A 15,836-nucleotide genomic window follows, 5' to 3' on the forward strand; every position below is an offset into this window, starting at 1 on the left:
GCATTTGGCTAGGGTCAGAGTCACTTCTGGTAGCATGAGGTGATACCTGGACCCTACAGAGGTTCCACAGACAGTCCAACTCCTCCAGGATGAAACATCAATGCGTGCCATTACCAGAAGGTTTGCTGTGTCTCCCAGCACATTCTCAAGAGCATGGAGGAGATTCCAGGAGACAAGCAGTTAGTCTGGGAGAGCTGGACAGGACTGTAGAAGGTCCTCAACCCATCAGCAGGACAGGTATCTGCTCCTTTGTGCACGGAGGACCAGGATGAGCACTGCTATAGCTCTACAAAATGAGCTCCAGCAGACCACTGGTGTGAATGTCTCTGACCAAACAATCAGAAAGAGATGTAGCAAGACTGCAAAGGCCCTGGAATTCCTGAGCTGATCAAAACTCAGATAAGCTCTCCCTCTTCAGCACTGACCAACACCCATCTCTATAGGAGGATTGAGACATTTGTATTTCTGTAGGTTTTCATTCACAGAAGGATGGAGCTCCTGTGAACATTTAAACCCCTGGAATAACTTCTTCTTTTTAAAAGACAATGACTTTCAATTATAGACTATGGATGTTTGTTTAATGAACTTTCATGCTAAAATCCCTTTTCAGCTTCAGGAGACCCTCAGCCGGAGACGTCTCTGCATTCCACAGATCAGATAACAAGTCATAAAACTTTATGGCAGGAGGCTGGAACAGAGAGAGACACACTCTTTAACTGAAGAAACTAATTACTTTAAAGTTCATATTTCTGAGATTTATTTTGTTCTTTCATGATTACCAAAGTTATAGTGAGATTATGTTGTACATCATATCCGAATTTGACAGTTACATCTGTTACAGAAGTCGATTTATTAATTTGTGATGTTAATCATTTCTTCCCCAGGATACTATGGATTTGGACTGAATTCCCTTATTAACCTCTGAATTTCCTCTCCATTTAGGTTGAATGATGACCATTGTATTTACCTGTTACCAAATCTCTGACTTGTTGTTATATTCTCACTGTGATACATATTTTTAATGTCATAAACATAAACATATAGTTATGAATGAAATGATTCACATCATATGAACATATGTATTAATCTACACATTTCACTTTCACACAACTGAATATGGTGGGATAGACAGATCGTGTTTTGTGCGTTTAATATCATATTTTAATCCATTCTGATTCCTCTTTCTTCTCTTCTCTGTGAGAACAAAGAGATTCCAAATTCCACCAGACTCGCGCCTAAAAGTTCTCTCTCTCCGCCCAGGTCCTCCCCTTAGCTGGACCCACAGATAAAGTCAGCCGTAGCCCACATCAGCACTCTCCTTACCTTCTCTTACTCTCTATTACCTGAGGAATCCATGACAGAGATTCCCATTATTTTCTTACCTAAAGCGCGTTTTTTCTATCTTCGAAATTCCCTCACCATCTAAGTTTGTTAACTATTTATCTCTTAATATTTTTGTAACTTAAGGAGACATTTTGCTCACGTTAAGCCAAATTTTATTCGTTTTAATCTGAAGAACAGATTCAGAACCAGCATTTATTTTTCTTAATTTTGACCGTTTTTCATCAACACCCGTTTTTCTTGGCTAAAGCCTGAGAACCATCATTTTTAAGCCAAGCAACACTCAGCTGTGACCTCCATAGACCTGCTGGACCAGGTCTTTGCATAGAACCGATCAACCCGCGGCAGGACATCCAGGCGGCCATAACGACGATGCACCGCTCCGAACCCGCAGGTCCAGACCGTGTGCTGCTAATCTGAAGGCCTGCAAGTCCCAGCCCCATGACGGTTCACTTCAATAACTCCAGCTGAGTTTGCTCTGATTCCATTCTATGGGTGATGTACTAACCGCTTGGTCAATTAATTCATTTAATCAATTTATTCTTTTACAAATCATTAGAATTCTTAATCCAAATTACCGGTTACCTCGTCAGGTTAGCTCTGGCTAATCCTCACCATATTTCCTTCTCTCACACACACTCCCACATTCCACACATGCACGCACACACACACACACCATATCTACATTGTACATAGTTCACTTGTAATTATTTTCATAGAATAGTTAATAAATACCTCATTATAGACCAAATTACAGTCTTGTGTTTCTTTGTGTAGAATGTGGTCAATTTAACCGAGGATTTGAGACTTTTTGATATGAGATTGATCAAAATTTTTATGAATATTAATTTTTTTATTAAAATTAATATTTTTCCCTGGAGATCTAGGGTGGTGCCCCAATTATTGATAACGAGAGCTATAAATCATAACGTAGTACCGCTACAGAGATTTAATGAGAGTGGTCTGAGGATCCAGCGTCCTCTAGTGCCCGCTGTGCTCGCTGACCGGCACCGTGGAGCTCGGCTGGCATTTGCCATAAAACACAGGAATCTGCAGATCCACCACTGGTGCCCTGTGCTTTTCACAGATGAGAGCAGGTTCACCCTGAGCGCATGTGACAGACATGAAAGGGTCTGGAGAAGCCGTGGAGAACGTTATGCTGCCTGTAACATTGTTCAGCATGACTGGTTTGGTGGTGGGTCAGTGATGGTGTGGGGAGGCATATCCATGGAGGGACACACAGACCTCTACAGGCTGGACAATGGCATTCTGACTGCCTTTAGGTATCAGGATGAAATCCTTTGACCCATTGTCAGACCCTACATTGGTGCAGTGGTCCTGGATCCCTTCTGGTCCACGACAATGCCCAGTCTTATGTGGTAAGAGAACTCATGCAGTTCCTGGAGGATGAAGGAACTGATAGCATTAGCTGGCCCCCACGCTCACCTGACCTGAATCCAATAGAACACCTTTGGAACATTATGTTTTGTTCCATCTGACACCATCAGGTTGCTCCTCAGACTGTCCAGGAGCTCAGCGATGCCCTGGTCCAGATCTGGGAGGAGATACCCCAGGACACCATCCATCGTCTCATTCAGAGCTTGTCCCGGCATCGTCAGTCATGAATACAAGCACATGGAGGCCGTACAAACTACTGAATACCATTTTGAGTTTGAATTTCAGAAAGATGGACCAGCCTGCCACATCAGTTTTTCACTTTGATTTTGGGGTGTCTTGAATTTAGCCCTCCTGGGGGGTTGATCATTTTCATTCCCATCAAACAATGTGGCACTTTTCATTCCTAACACATTATCCAGTCCATATCAATGCTAAGATCCAGTTTGTTTTCCCCGTATTGAAATATGATGTGTTTTCAAAGTGTTCCTTTAATTTTTTGAGTAGTGTATATATCGTTTATATAAACACTGAATGGTGGAAAAATTGACCCCAAAGATAAACGACTGAAGGCTAACGGCTAAAGGCTAACGGCTAATGGCTAACGGCTAAAGGCTAACGGCTAATGGCTAACGGCTAACAGCTAAATGAGACTCCAAGAACTGGGTGTGGAAGCCGGAGCTGAGGGAAGATGAGGCAGTAAAACAGCATTTCACTGTTTTCTGGTGGAGCTGCAGGAAGCCGAGCAAACTAAAGGTGACAGGCTGGTTTTTTTGACAGACGTGAGGATAAATATGATCTAATGGTGCGGCTTCCTGCCCGTCGGACGCCCAGACTCCCTCCAACAGCAGAATCCTCCAAATCACGCCACATTGCTGCCTCCTTCTCAGACAGCTGGCTGAGATGGTCTCTGGCAGATGTCAAGGCATCCTGGCAGAGAAGAGGAAATCTGTTGGACTCAACAAACAAACAGGACGGTTCTAAATCCCACCAGAGGACACCGTGGACGCTTCCTCCTCATTAATGCTCACATTCCACCTCTTCAGAGTTTGAAACTACATACAGTTTGTTTACAGGAACAGGATGAAAGGATTGGAAAAGAAAGAAGACTGTGTAACACTTATGGAGACTAATGGTTGCATCATTAGTTTCTTATTGGTTGTACACCAGTTTTCAGAGCGTTCGTTGTTGATGTGTACACTCAGCTGCTAGAGAACGCTCTCACAACATCGGAGAACATTTCCTGCAATAATTCTTGAAAGAAACATTTTAATCAATTGTTCGAAGAGCGTTTTAAAAATATTTACATTTCCAGTAATATTCCATGACAGCTAAGGGAAAACGTTCTCAAATATCAATTTCTTCAGATGTTAGTCAGACCTCAGATGACAGAACGTTCTCTATCAGACGTTCCTGTTCTGCGATATATTGGAAGAGATGGAACACTGAGCTGCAATGTTCTGAGGATGTTGTTGAGGAACACATAAAACATTCTCTGAATATTCCATGACCACTAAGGAAGAACGCTCTCAAACCAACCACAGATGTTTGCCAGATGTTATCGAGGCCTCAGATGACAGACTGTTTTAGAACGTTTCTGTACTGTGATAGAACGTTTTGCCTTTTTGTTGATCTTACAGAACGTTCCTCTACAGAACATCTCCTGAGATCCGTCCACCACCAGAGGACGCTGTGGATGTTCCAGCTCTGGTTCCGGTTCATTCATCCTGATGTTTCCTCCTGTTTTTGATCATTTCAAACTCTTGAGTTTAAGATAACAGGTTCTAGATAAAAAGGGAAGTGGGAACATGTTTCCATCATCTCTGGATCGAGGCTCTTGTTTCAGGTAGCGAGGGGCTAAACGGTTAGCTCTTCCTCTCTAATAACCTCCGCTGAAATGAGATTTTGGGGATTGAGATAACAAACGATTATCACTCTGTGTTATTGTGATAAGGGTTCAAAGAAAATTACACAGAGACACAAGGCATCACCAATTATGAATTATTGAGCCGAGCGTCGTCCTTTTCAGACGCTAACAGCCGCAGACAATAGATTCCCCCTCGGCTTCCTGTCATGTTGATCCAGACCCAGGTTTATTTCAGGTCCATGGGTGTGGTGGCTCATAAATATGGATGCTAATCACTCTGCAAACAGCGCTGAGCGTCGCTGCATTGCTCCCTCATAAACATCCAGACATATTCAGACTCATCCAGGCTTCATGTGAGTCAGTGAGCAGCTTTAATTATCAGCAGCTGACAGGAACTAAAAGACAGTCAAAGTTCTCCTTTATTGCACTGCAACAGATGCTCTTCTAACAGCAGCACTACTTTATTTCCATAAATATGAGATCACACTGATGAGAAGCTGGGTTTGGCTGATGGTGGCTCATCGCCGTGGAAATGTCCTCCCAGCAGCACCTTTAACTTACACTTATGTTAATGCAGGTAGAGCTTTATTGGATGTTTGTGGGCAGTGAAGGAAGCAGCTCAATGTGAGGACGTTAGGAATCAGAAATACTTCCTCAAGAAATAAAAGTAAATGTACAGAACAACATGGAAGAACAAGAGTTTACATCCATGTTTATCATTCAGTCTTTAGGTTCCACTGAGTCCTACAACTTTGAATTTTTTCAGACGGAATCATTGAATCTTTGTCATTAAATATATGCATATAGTTCTTTTATAGATTTATTAAAGTTCTTCTGGAAATATGACAAAATCTGTTTGGTCTAAAATACAGCAACTTAAATGATCAGTTTGTTGATGAAAGTTGGATTAACTTCTTTAAGTAATTCCAGTCGACTACAGCTGCTGACTCCTCTGATTCAGTTTAAATAGAACCATTAGATCCACTCATTAGACTCAAACTCTACAGGGGGAAAGTCTGAGGAGCTCAGCAAAGATCTGAAGGAGAAAGTCATTGACTGGGCTCAAAAGTTGCTGAAGTTGATGCGGAAATTGTCAAAAATCCCCCAAGAATGGATTAAACTGACTGAAGAGATGTCTACATGGACATAAATTCACTCAACAATTGTCCAAAGTGACTAAAACATGTCTAAAATCTTTAAAACCTGCCCAAAGTAATGCAAAACTGTTGAAGTCTTTACAACTATTCCAAAGTAACTGAAAACATTTTGATGATGGTTCAAAGACTGCCCAAACTGACACTCAATTACCTCAAAAAATGGGGATATTGCCTCAAAAGTAGTCCAAGGTGGCTAGAAATATGTCTAAAGTAGTGTGAGAAAATGGTCCAAACTGACTGAATCAGTGAATAAAATTAATTTTAAAATTGCCCAAATCGACCAAACCTTCTCAAACCAACATTTAAACAACGTTTTCCAGATGTTTTTGAGTGTTTTCATGTAAAATGTTCTGAGGATGTTTTGGGGATGTTGTGGAAGGAACACACTATGAGAATGTTTCATAGAAGAATGTTCTAAAATGTCCCATGATAACAAAGAAAGAACGTTCTCAAACCAAAACAAACATTTTCTAGATGTTATAGAAGCCCCAGATGACAGAACGTTCCTCATAAGACGTTCCTGTAATACGATAAGTTAACAAAAGTGGCAAAGTTCTGCTGTAATGTTCTGAGGATGTTTGGGGAACCTTGTTGAGGAACACATCATGGAATCTGTAAAACGTGATAACCAAAGAAGAATGTTCTTGGTGGAACATTCAGTGTTTGAGAACGTTGGGGCACAAAAGCCTACAAATGTTATCAAAGAACGCTTCTGGAACGTCTTCAGTTATCCTACCTTCAAGAAGAACATTCTGGAAACTAAAAACTAAAATAGAAGCAGAACTGTGCAGAACATTCTCAGAACATAGTCACCTGTACAGCAACCCTTCAGATGTTCCTGTATGCACTGAAAACCAGAAATGATTTGTGGTATTGAACTGGAAATGGGGCGTTAATCACTAGAAAAATGGGTTCTTATCTGGCTCAGAACATAATAGAAGGTCCAAACACAAACCCACTTCATTAAAACCACCAACCAGCCCAGTACAGACGCTGTTCCCTTCCAGAATCACAGAGAGTCTACAAAGGAACACAACATTTAGTCACCAGGAACTGAACCACAGAGGATTTACTGGAGGATCACAACCACAAAATCAGACAAAAAAGACAAAAACAACAAAAACATGAGAAAATATTACAAAAATGAGACAAAACGACAAAAGAACAATCTAGTATTTTACTTTCTGATCTAAACAACTTGTCATGGTCTAGAAATGATTTTAAATTTATAGTTTTACTAATTTACAATCTGTAGTTAATGTCTTCTCTGGAATTTTTACACTTTGAGGACCTGATGGACCCTCTGGAGGACCACTTTTGGACCACGGGCCTCATGTTGGACACCCCTGGATAACAGAGTCGCCCTGCAGACCTTAAAGCCTCCATCAGTCCCTGTGATGGTGTTCAGGTTCAGGTTCAGGGTGCTGGTGGTTAAATGAAGCTGTTAATGGTTGAACTGGACGTTCTGTCCTCTGAAGCGGTGAACATCGACGGTGTGTGAGCTGAAGTGTCAGACATCTGCATGCTGTTGGGTTTTTAAGCTGCTGGTATTCACGCTTCACTTCCAGATTTGACATTTTGTTATTTCTGTTCCTTCATTAGTCTATTTGCAAGAGGAAAGCCCTAATTAACACGGCGTCATTTGTGCTGCTAACAAACAGGACGAGGCTCTGATGCTGTTTGTTCCTCGTTAGGCTCCTCAGAGAGTCGATATTATAAAAGTGCTCAGTGCCACCTCCACACTCTCATTCTCGAAAACACTATTGGCAGAAGACAAGCAGAAACCAATATTCTGTTCACTCTGTTTCAGACGTTCCCAAAACAAGGACTGAGACTCAGGGGAGTCCCACAAAATATCTGAGATCCTTTAGGCCTCTTCAAATCCACAAAATGAAGAAATGAGAGGGAAAAATAACAGTTTTGATTGAATTACTTATGTCAGCACAAAAGGCCAACGCCACAAGCAAATATAACGTTAGCTTAAAGGATTACAACCAAATAAACAAAGAAAAACAATATTTTAAAACATATTTCTTCTAAAATTGCAGGTAAATTCAGAACTACATCTCTGATGTGTAGTGTTTAACTGTCATGTTTTCATCGATAATGTGTTGTAGCCTGCTAGAAAAACCCAGTGGACCCTATGGAGGCTAGTTTGTGGTTCATTAAAATCAGTTTACAGCAAACACATTTCTTCATGCAACACCTATATAAAGTTTGTGTTGCCCTCCATAGAGGCCACCAAGACTGTATGACTCCTCTGAAGGAGTTTCAGCTTCAGACTGTTCATCCAACAACTGCTGTCTGTTCTTCACCAGTCAAAGCTTCATGGAGACAAAGAGAAAGACTCTGATGGAAAAAGCTCCAATTAAATCTGGACTAGAGTTCACCAGAAGACATGTGGAGACTCTGAAGACACCTGGAAGAAGGTTCTTTGGTCTGAGGAGACCAGGATGGAGCTTTATGTCCATCAGACTAGATGATGTGTTTAATGGACACCAAACACTGAATGGTGGAGGCAGCATCATGATGAAGCACGGTGGAGGCAGCATCATGATGAAGCATGGTGGAGGCAGCATAATGATGTGAACCACGGTGGAGGCAGCATCATGATGTGAAGCATGGTGGAGGCAGCATCATGATGAAGCACGGTGGAGGCAGCATCATGATGAAGCACGGTGGAGGCAGCATCATGATGAAGCACGGTGGAGGCAGCATCATGATGTGAAGCATGGTGGAGGCAGCATCATGATGAAGCACGGTGGAGGCAGCATCATGATGTGAAGCATGGTGGAGGCAGCATCATGATGAAGCACGGTGGAGGCAGCATCATGATGTGAAGCATGGTGGAGGCAGCATCATGATGAAGCATGGTGGAGGCAGCATCATGATGAGAAGCACGGTGGAGGCAGCATCATGATGAAGCACGGTGGAGGCAGCATCATGATGTGAAGCATGGTGGAGGCAGCATCATGATGAAGCATGGTGGAGGCAGCATCATGATGAGAAGCACGGTGGAGGCAGCATCATGATGTGAAGCATGGTGGAGGCAGCATCATGATGAAGCATGGTGGAGGCAGCATCATGATGAAGCATGGTGGAGGCAGCATCATGATGTGAAGCATGGTGGAGGCAGCATCATGATGAAGCACGGTGGAGGCAGCATCATGATGTGAAGCATGGTGGAGGCAGCATCATGATGAAGCATGGTGGAGGCAGCATCATGATGAAGCATGGTGGAGGCAGCATCATGATGAAGCATGGTGGAGGCAGCATCATGATGAGAAGCACGGTGGAGGCAGCATCATGATGAAGCACGGTGGAGGCAGCATCATGATGAAGCACGGTGGAGGCAGCATCATGATGTGAAGCACGGTGGAGGGAGCATCATGATGTGAAGCACGGTGGAGGCAGCATCATGATGTGAAGCATGGTGGAGGCAGCATCATGATGAGAAGCACGGTGGAGGCAGCATCATGATGAAGCACGGTGGAGGCATCATCATGATGAAGCACGGTGGAGGCAGCATCATGATGAAGCACGGTGGAGGCATCATCATGATGAAGCACGGTGGAGGCATCATCATGATGAAGCACGGTGGAAGCAGCATCATGATGAAGCACGGTGGAGGCAGCATCATGATGTGAAGCATGGTGGAGGCAGCATCATGATGAAGCACGGTGGAGGCATCATCATGATGAAGCACGGTGGAGGCATCATCATGATGAAGCACGGTGGAGGCAGCATCATGATGAAGCACGGTGGAGGCATCATCATGATGAAGCACGGTGGAGGCATCATCATGATGAAGCACGGTGGAAGCAGCATCATGATGAAGCACGGTGGAGGCAGCATCATGATGTGAAGCATGGTGGAGGCAGCATCATGATGAAGCACGGTGGAGGCATCATCATGATGAAGCACGGTGGAGGCAGCATCATGATGTTCCTCAGCAGCAGGTCCTGGAAGGCTGGTAAAGGTAGAGGGTAAATGAAATCCTGCAGGACAACCTGATGACGTGACGTGGAGAAGATCAGTTTTTTGAAGACAACAAGGAGGAAGTTCTGGAGGAGTCAGAGTCCAGACCTGAAGGTTCACAGTTTTTATTGTCAGTCTGATTATCTGTGTTGTTGATTTAATGTTTTCTGAAGACTCCAGGGAGAGTTTCTGATCTAAATTGTATCTGGACAGATTAGAACGCCCCTCCAAGCAGATTTATTAGATATGGCAGTAGAAATTAAATTGGCTCAATGCTCCCTGAGCTTAAAATTATTTACTGGATGAAGTTTTTAATTTTTTGCAGACTGAAGCAGCTGATTAGCTCTCAGTATTACATCTGTAGGACAATCATATCTGTGGCTGTTCTCTGAACTAAAGGCAGGACAGGAAGTTCTGCTCATCAGGAGAAAAACCCAGATCTGAAACTGAACTTAGACATGGAGCACTGTTTATTGTTGGATAATCAACGTAACAAAACACACGTGTCAGTCTCATGTTCCTCAGAGACGCACAGATCCATGTTCACCCACAGAAAAGAAAACACCAGGAGCTCCAAAACCTGACATTTAAAATTAACATAACACTGCACGTTTTTTTTTTTTTTACCTTCAAGTTATACATATAAAAATCTATGTGGATGTGGATCAGGTGGTAGAGTGGGTCGTCCAATGATCAAAGGGTCGGTGGTTCGATTCCCGCTCTGTCCTAGTCATGTGCTGTTGTGTCCTTAACCCGCCTTGCCTCCAGTGCTGCTCTCACACTGGTGTGTGAATGTTGGTGGTGGTCAGAGGGGCCGTAGGCGTGGATTAACAGCCACGCTTCCATCAGTCTGCCCCAGGACAGCTGTGGCTACAAATGTAGTTTACCACCACCAGAGTGAGAATGTGTGAGAGAATGAATGATGGATCCATTGTGAAGCACTTTGAGTGCCCAGAAAAGCGCTATATGAATCTAATCCATTATTATTACTGATGGCATTTTGGATAAAAGCAGGTTGTAAGAGAGTTTTCTGATCACCTCAGCGTAAGACATGTTGCTGTTAGTGCCAGAGCTAATGTTAGTTACCACAGTCCTGCTACCGGCTAAAAATAAATGTAAAATAAACGCAAAAGATCTAAAATCAACGCAAAAAGATGTAAAGTCAACACAAAAACCGGAAAATCTACACAAAAACATGTAAAAAGATGCAAAATCAACACAAAAAGAGGCAGCATCAACACAAAAGTTGCAAAATCAGTGTAAAAAGATACAGAATCAACATGAAAACATGTGAAATCAATTCAAGAAAATGTAAAATCAATGTAAAAACAAAAATATGCAAAATCAATGTAAAAATTTAAAATCAATGTAAAAAGAGGCAACATCAACACAAAAGATGCAAAAATCAGTGTAAAAAGATACAGAATCAACACAAAAAGATGTGAAATCAATGCAAGAAAATGTCAAATAAATGTAAAAAGATGTAAAAACAACACAAAAATATGTAAAATCAACACAAAAACATGCAAAATCAATGTAAAATCAATGTAAAAAGAGGCAACATCAACACAAAAGATGCAAAAATCAGTCTAAAAACATACAGAATCAACACAAAAAGATGTGAAATCAACATAAAACGATGCAAAATCTTTGAAAAAGAAGTAAAATCAACGCAAAAAGATGCAAAATCAACACGATGTAAAATCAATGCAAAAAGATGTAAAAACAACATGAAAATAAGCAAAATCAGTAAAAAGTTGCAAAATCAACGTAAAAAGATGTAAAATCAACACAGAAACTGGAAAAATCAACACACAAAGATGTAAAGTCAACACAAGAAATAAAATCAACACAAAAACGTAAAAATCCTTTAAAAAAGATGCAAACAGGGCCGACTCTCCCTATACACGAATTAAGCGGCTGCTTAGGGCCCCGCCGCCACTAGGGGGCCCCCGAATTGACTGTGTCTGATGGTCTGACCCACAGACTGCCATCCAACATTACTTGCTTCGGACTAACCTGGCAACCACCCAACACGCGTTGTAAGTTCAGTGTCGCTGATTGGACGGCAGTCGCAGCCTCCTGAGAGTCTCAGGGGCACAAAAAAGAAAGAAAACGGTGTTACGATCCAACCTCTAGGGGCTGGCTGGATGCAACAAAATAACCAGATGTTATTGGTTTAGGTGAAGGGATTTATTGCTTAGTAGTAAAAGGGAACGAAAAAGGTGACAATGAAAGAAACACAAGACTGGTGGGTGTTGCTAAAACAAAGAACAGAATAAAACATAACGGCTAAGAGTTTACAACTAAGCTAAACACAAAGAAAACAACTAAACTCCCTAGCCAAACAGAACTACAGAAGCAACACCCACCACCAGGAACAGAAACTAATACAAAGGGTGTACAAAGGAACTAAACAAAACTGGTGCCTCTGGAACGATGTGCATAATGAGCATAGTTTACAAAAGCTCAGCATACATGGTGGTTTCTATACCAAGTTAGCAACTACACAAGTGGAGCCTCAGTCTCCACACTAAACAAAAGCTGCTAACAAAAGGTCAGAGTTGTCTGGAGCACAACCACAAGCGCTTCCAGACCAAAAGACCACACAAAGGTACACAAAACCACGAAACAGAGAGAGCACCAGGGTGGACTGGTCTAAACACCAGCCACCAAGACCGATGGTACGGTGGTGCTTTATAGTGAGCAGGTGTGGTGCCTGGCTGCCTCTGGTTGGTCGGAGGAGGAGGAGCTGGAGGGTGGTCCAATGAGGACGGCCGGAGGGCGGGGAGAACCAGACGAGAGTGCAGGTCGTCATCAGCTCGGTCGTCAGCTGAAACGGCTGGCAGCTGGGGCTCCAAAAGACTCTGCAACAAGCCACAGCTGCACCCACACACAAACTTCTCCCAAACAGAAGGCCCAACAAAACACCACCTCAGAACGAACGGCACACCAATACTGGTGGCCGTAACAGAGGAGCAGGAAAAGAAAAACAAGGATAAAGGTAGGTTGTATGACTTTTTTGTTTTGATAAATGCTGTGAGCATCGCAAGTTTAGGGCTCAGCCTGAGTCTTGTTTGCCACGGCGCCTTTTTCTCCTCCGATTGGATATTTGGTAATTGCAATTACATTTTCTAACCTTTAATATATAACAAATCACTTCACTTAACCCCAAATGATCTAAATCCTCGACTCTGAACATAACCGGAATTAAAACCCGTTAAGGTTCAGCGGCCCGCGGGCGGGCCGTTTTGATCTTTATATAAGCATTTTTCGAAATAGAACGACACTGCCAACTCGATGATAGAAACATTATACGCTGATGGAAAGCTTAAATTCTCACGAATCCGCCGGTATACAACCAATATCCATCCTTCCGTTCTCTATACACGGCTTTTTTTTTTTTTTTTTAATTCATTCATTTCAGGCGATTTCAATAACAACGCAAAAAACAAACATTCCAATATAGTAACATATGCATAGAATGCCTGAAAAGGGAATAGGAGGAAGAAAACTTAATAAATCCTACCCCCAAGCTCATCTACGGAAACACTATGAGCTGTGACTCATCATAACAAGGTTATGTTACAATGACAATTACAATAAAATACACAAAAAACAATAAACAATTGGACAAATACCAGCAATGGTAATGGACTAATAGCAGAAATGGACAGATACTAGAAATGGACAAAATACTGGAAATTGACAAAATACCAGCGATGGTAATGGACAAACACCACAATAGGGACACATTGATCAGTAACTGTAAATGACAAGGTGAATTACAGCATGCTGTGCCTATAATTAGACCAGATCTGATGTTTATAATACAGTTTGAATCTGTTAATATTTTGGCATTGCTTGTGTTGTAAGTCCAGACTGTTCAAAGTTTCACCCCACACACAGACACACAAAAACTTTTACGAGTAGTTCGAACTTTGGGTAATGTAAAATTAGCATAACCTCTCAAATCATATGTTTGCTCTCGAATTATAAAGAAGCGCTGAAGATTGGTTGGTAGTAATTTATTGAAAGCTTTAAAAAGAATGATTGATGTGTTGTTGTTAGGATTGGTGGCTGTGGAGAACCCAGGTGCAGACATCAACGACAAAACGCTAGGCATAATTAAAGAATTTATTAACTGAATCAAAAACCATTAACAACTGAAAACGAGACTAAGGTGGACAAAAACTAATAGGAGAGAAGGGGACTCAGAAGGAGTGGAGGGAAAGGACGGACAAAACTAAACTAGACAAAGGCAACGACTTGACTAAAAAGAGGAGACAAAAACTAAACTAGACAAAAGCAACAGCTAGACTTAGAGGTACTTACAGAAGGAGAACGAACAGCAAACACAAGAACAAACTAGGGTCTCAACAAACAACAAGTCCAGTGAGGGTAATCCAGAGAAGGGATGAAAAATGATGAAGTCCAACAACAGAGAATCCAGCAGAGGAGGGTTGTGGGGAGTGAAGAGGAAACTACATGTTTGTCTAACTATGCGCCAGCCAAGACTGAGGGGAATGGCAGAGCTTAAATAACAGGAGACAGGTGAGTAGAATTGACTAATTGGTGGCAGCTGACGCTCGTGCCGTAATCAGAGTAGGTGACAAGTCAGGAAAAGGAACAGGAGAGAAGGGCCACAGACAGAGGGAGACAAAGACACACCAGCAAAACGCACACAGACAAGCAACCAACACAGAAGGAACAAACAGGCACACATCCCAAACAGAAAACAACAGAGTCCAAAAAAGGGTCAAACCCAAACGAGGGGAGGAAGGAAAAGGGAGGAAAAGTGGGACAAGAGGCAGCCAGAGGGCCGAATCCTGACAGTTGTATTTTACAAGATCATTGAATTTAAACAACTTTGAGTAAACAAATTATGTGTGTGTTCTAAAAAACCCGTCTTGTGAATGATCCGCACAGCTCGTTTTTGTAACAGAACTCGAGGATGAATTGTGCTCTGGTAGGTGTTTCCCCACACTGCAACACAGTAGGTCAGGTAAGGGAGGATTAAAGAGCAGTAAAGTGTGTGAAGTGCATTCACATCCAGGTAAGGTTTTGCTTTGTTTATAATTGAGAGACTTTTGGAAATTTTGTTTTTAATGTGTTTGATGTGTGGTTTCCATGACAACTTGTTGTCAATTACAACGCCCAAAAATTTAATTTCACAAACAAATTCAATAGGTACACTATCGACAGAAGGTTGCATTTCTGAGTTCATTTGTAGGTTCCCAAACATCATTGCCTTGGTTTTTTCAATATTTAAAGATAACTTATTTATATCCATCCATTTCTTTATCACTTTGAGTTCTTTATTTACTACAGTTATTAATTCATTAGAATTGTCATTACTATAGAAAATGTTTGTATCATCGGCAAAAAGGATAAGTTTCAAGGTCTATTGATGTAAATGTTGAACAGTTTAGGTCCCAAGACAGACCCCTGGGGCACACCACAAGCAATCCCAAGCACATCTGATCTAGACTGTCCCATTTGGACATACTGTGCTCTTCCAGTCAGGTAACTTTTAATCCAGTCTCCCGCCACACCTCTAATTCCATATTTATATAATTTATCGAGTAATATAGTGTGATTAATGGTGTCAAATGCTTTTTTTAGATCAATAAAAATGCCAATTGCATGCAATTTCTGGTTGAGTGCAGATGTGATTCCTTCGAGTGCTTCAGTTATTGCCATTGATGTTGTCCTTTTAGTTCTGAATCCATACTGCCCTTCATTTATTATTTGATGTTTTCCAAGAAAATATCAACGGCTTCAACGCACACAGCGCGACTCACATTTGCGGGTTTATTATTACACACAGATGAAAAGAGAAAGAGAACAGAAAAAGCAAAAAGAAAGCAAAGATTTTAGTGTTCTAGAGAACTTGTTTTTTTTTATGTATGTTATAAAATCAAAATATGTTGAATTGTCCTTTTGGAAAAGATCTTCCATGTATAATAATATAAACATGTCATGTGCCTTTTCAAATATGAAAATATGTTTTTCTGGCATGCCAATCTGTACTTCTATACTCTGTTTTACAATCATTTGTAATAAAAAGTAAGCTAAGCAACCTTACAGGTAATTTC

The 15,836-nt window shown here is 41.7% G+C and overlaps 1 protein-coding gene across 5 annotated transcripts in view; it reads right to left on the reverse strand.

Moving 5' to 3' along the window:
- The window catches only part of LOC110965491 (neuronal growth regulator 1-like), a 667,889-nt gene that overhangs the window by 631,551 nt on the left and 20,502 nt on the right, over positions 1 to 15,836 (reverse strand). The gene's annotated exons all lie outside the window — the stretch shown is intronic.

The sequence above is a fragment of the Acanthochromis polyacanthus genome, chromosome 4 (genome assembly GCF_021347895.1).
Source record: "Acanthochromis polyacanthus isolate Apoly-LR-REF ecotype Palm Island chromosome 4, KAUST_Apoly_ChrSc, whole genome shotgun sequence".
Classification (NCBI taxonomy): domain Eukaryota; kingdom Metazoa; phylum Chordata; class Actinopteri; family Pomacentridae; genus Acanthochromis; species Acanthochromis polyacanthus.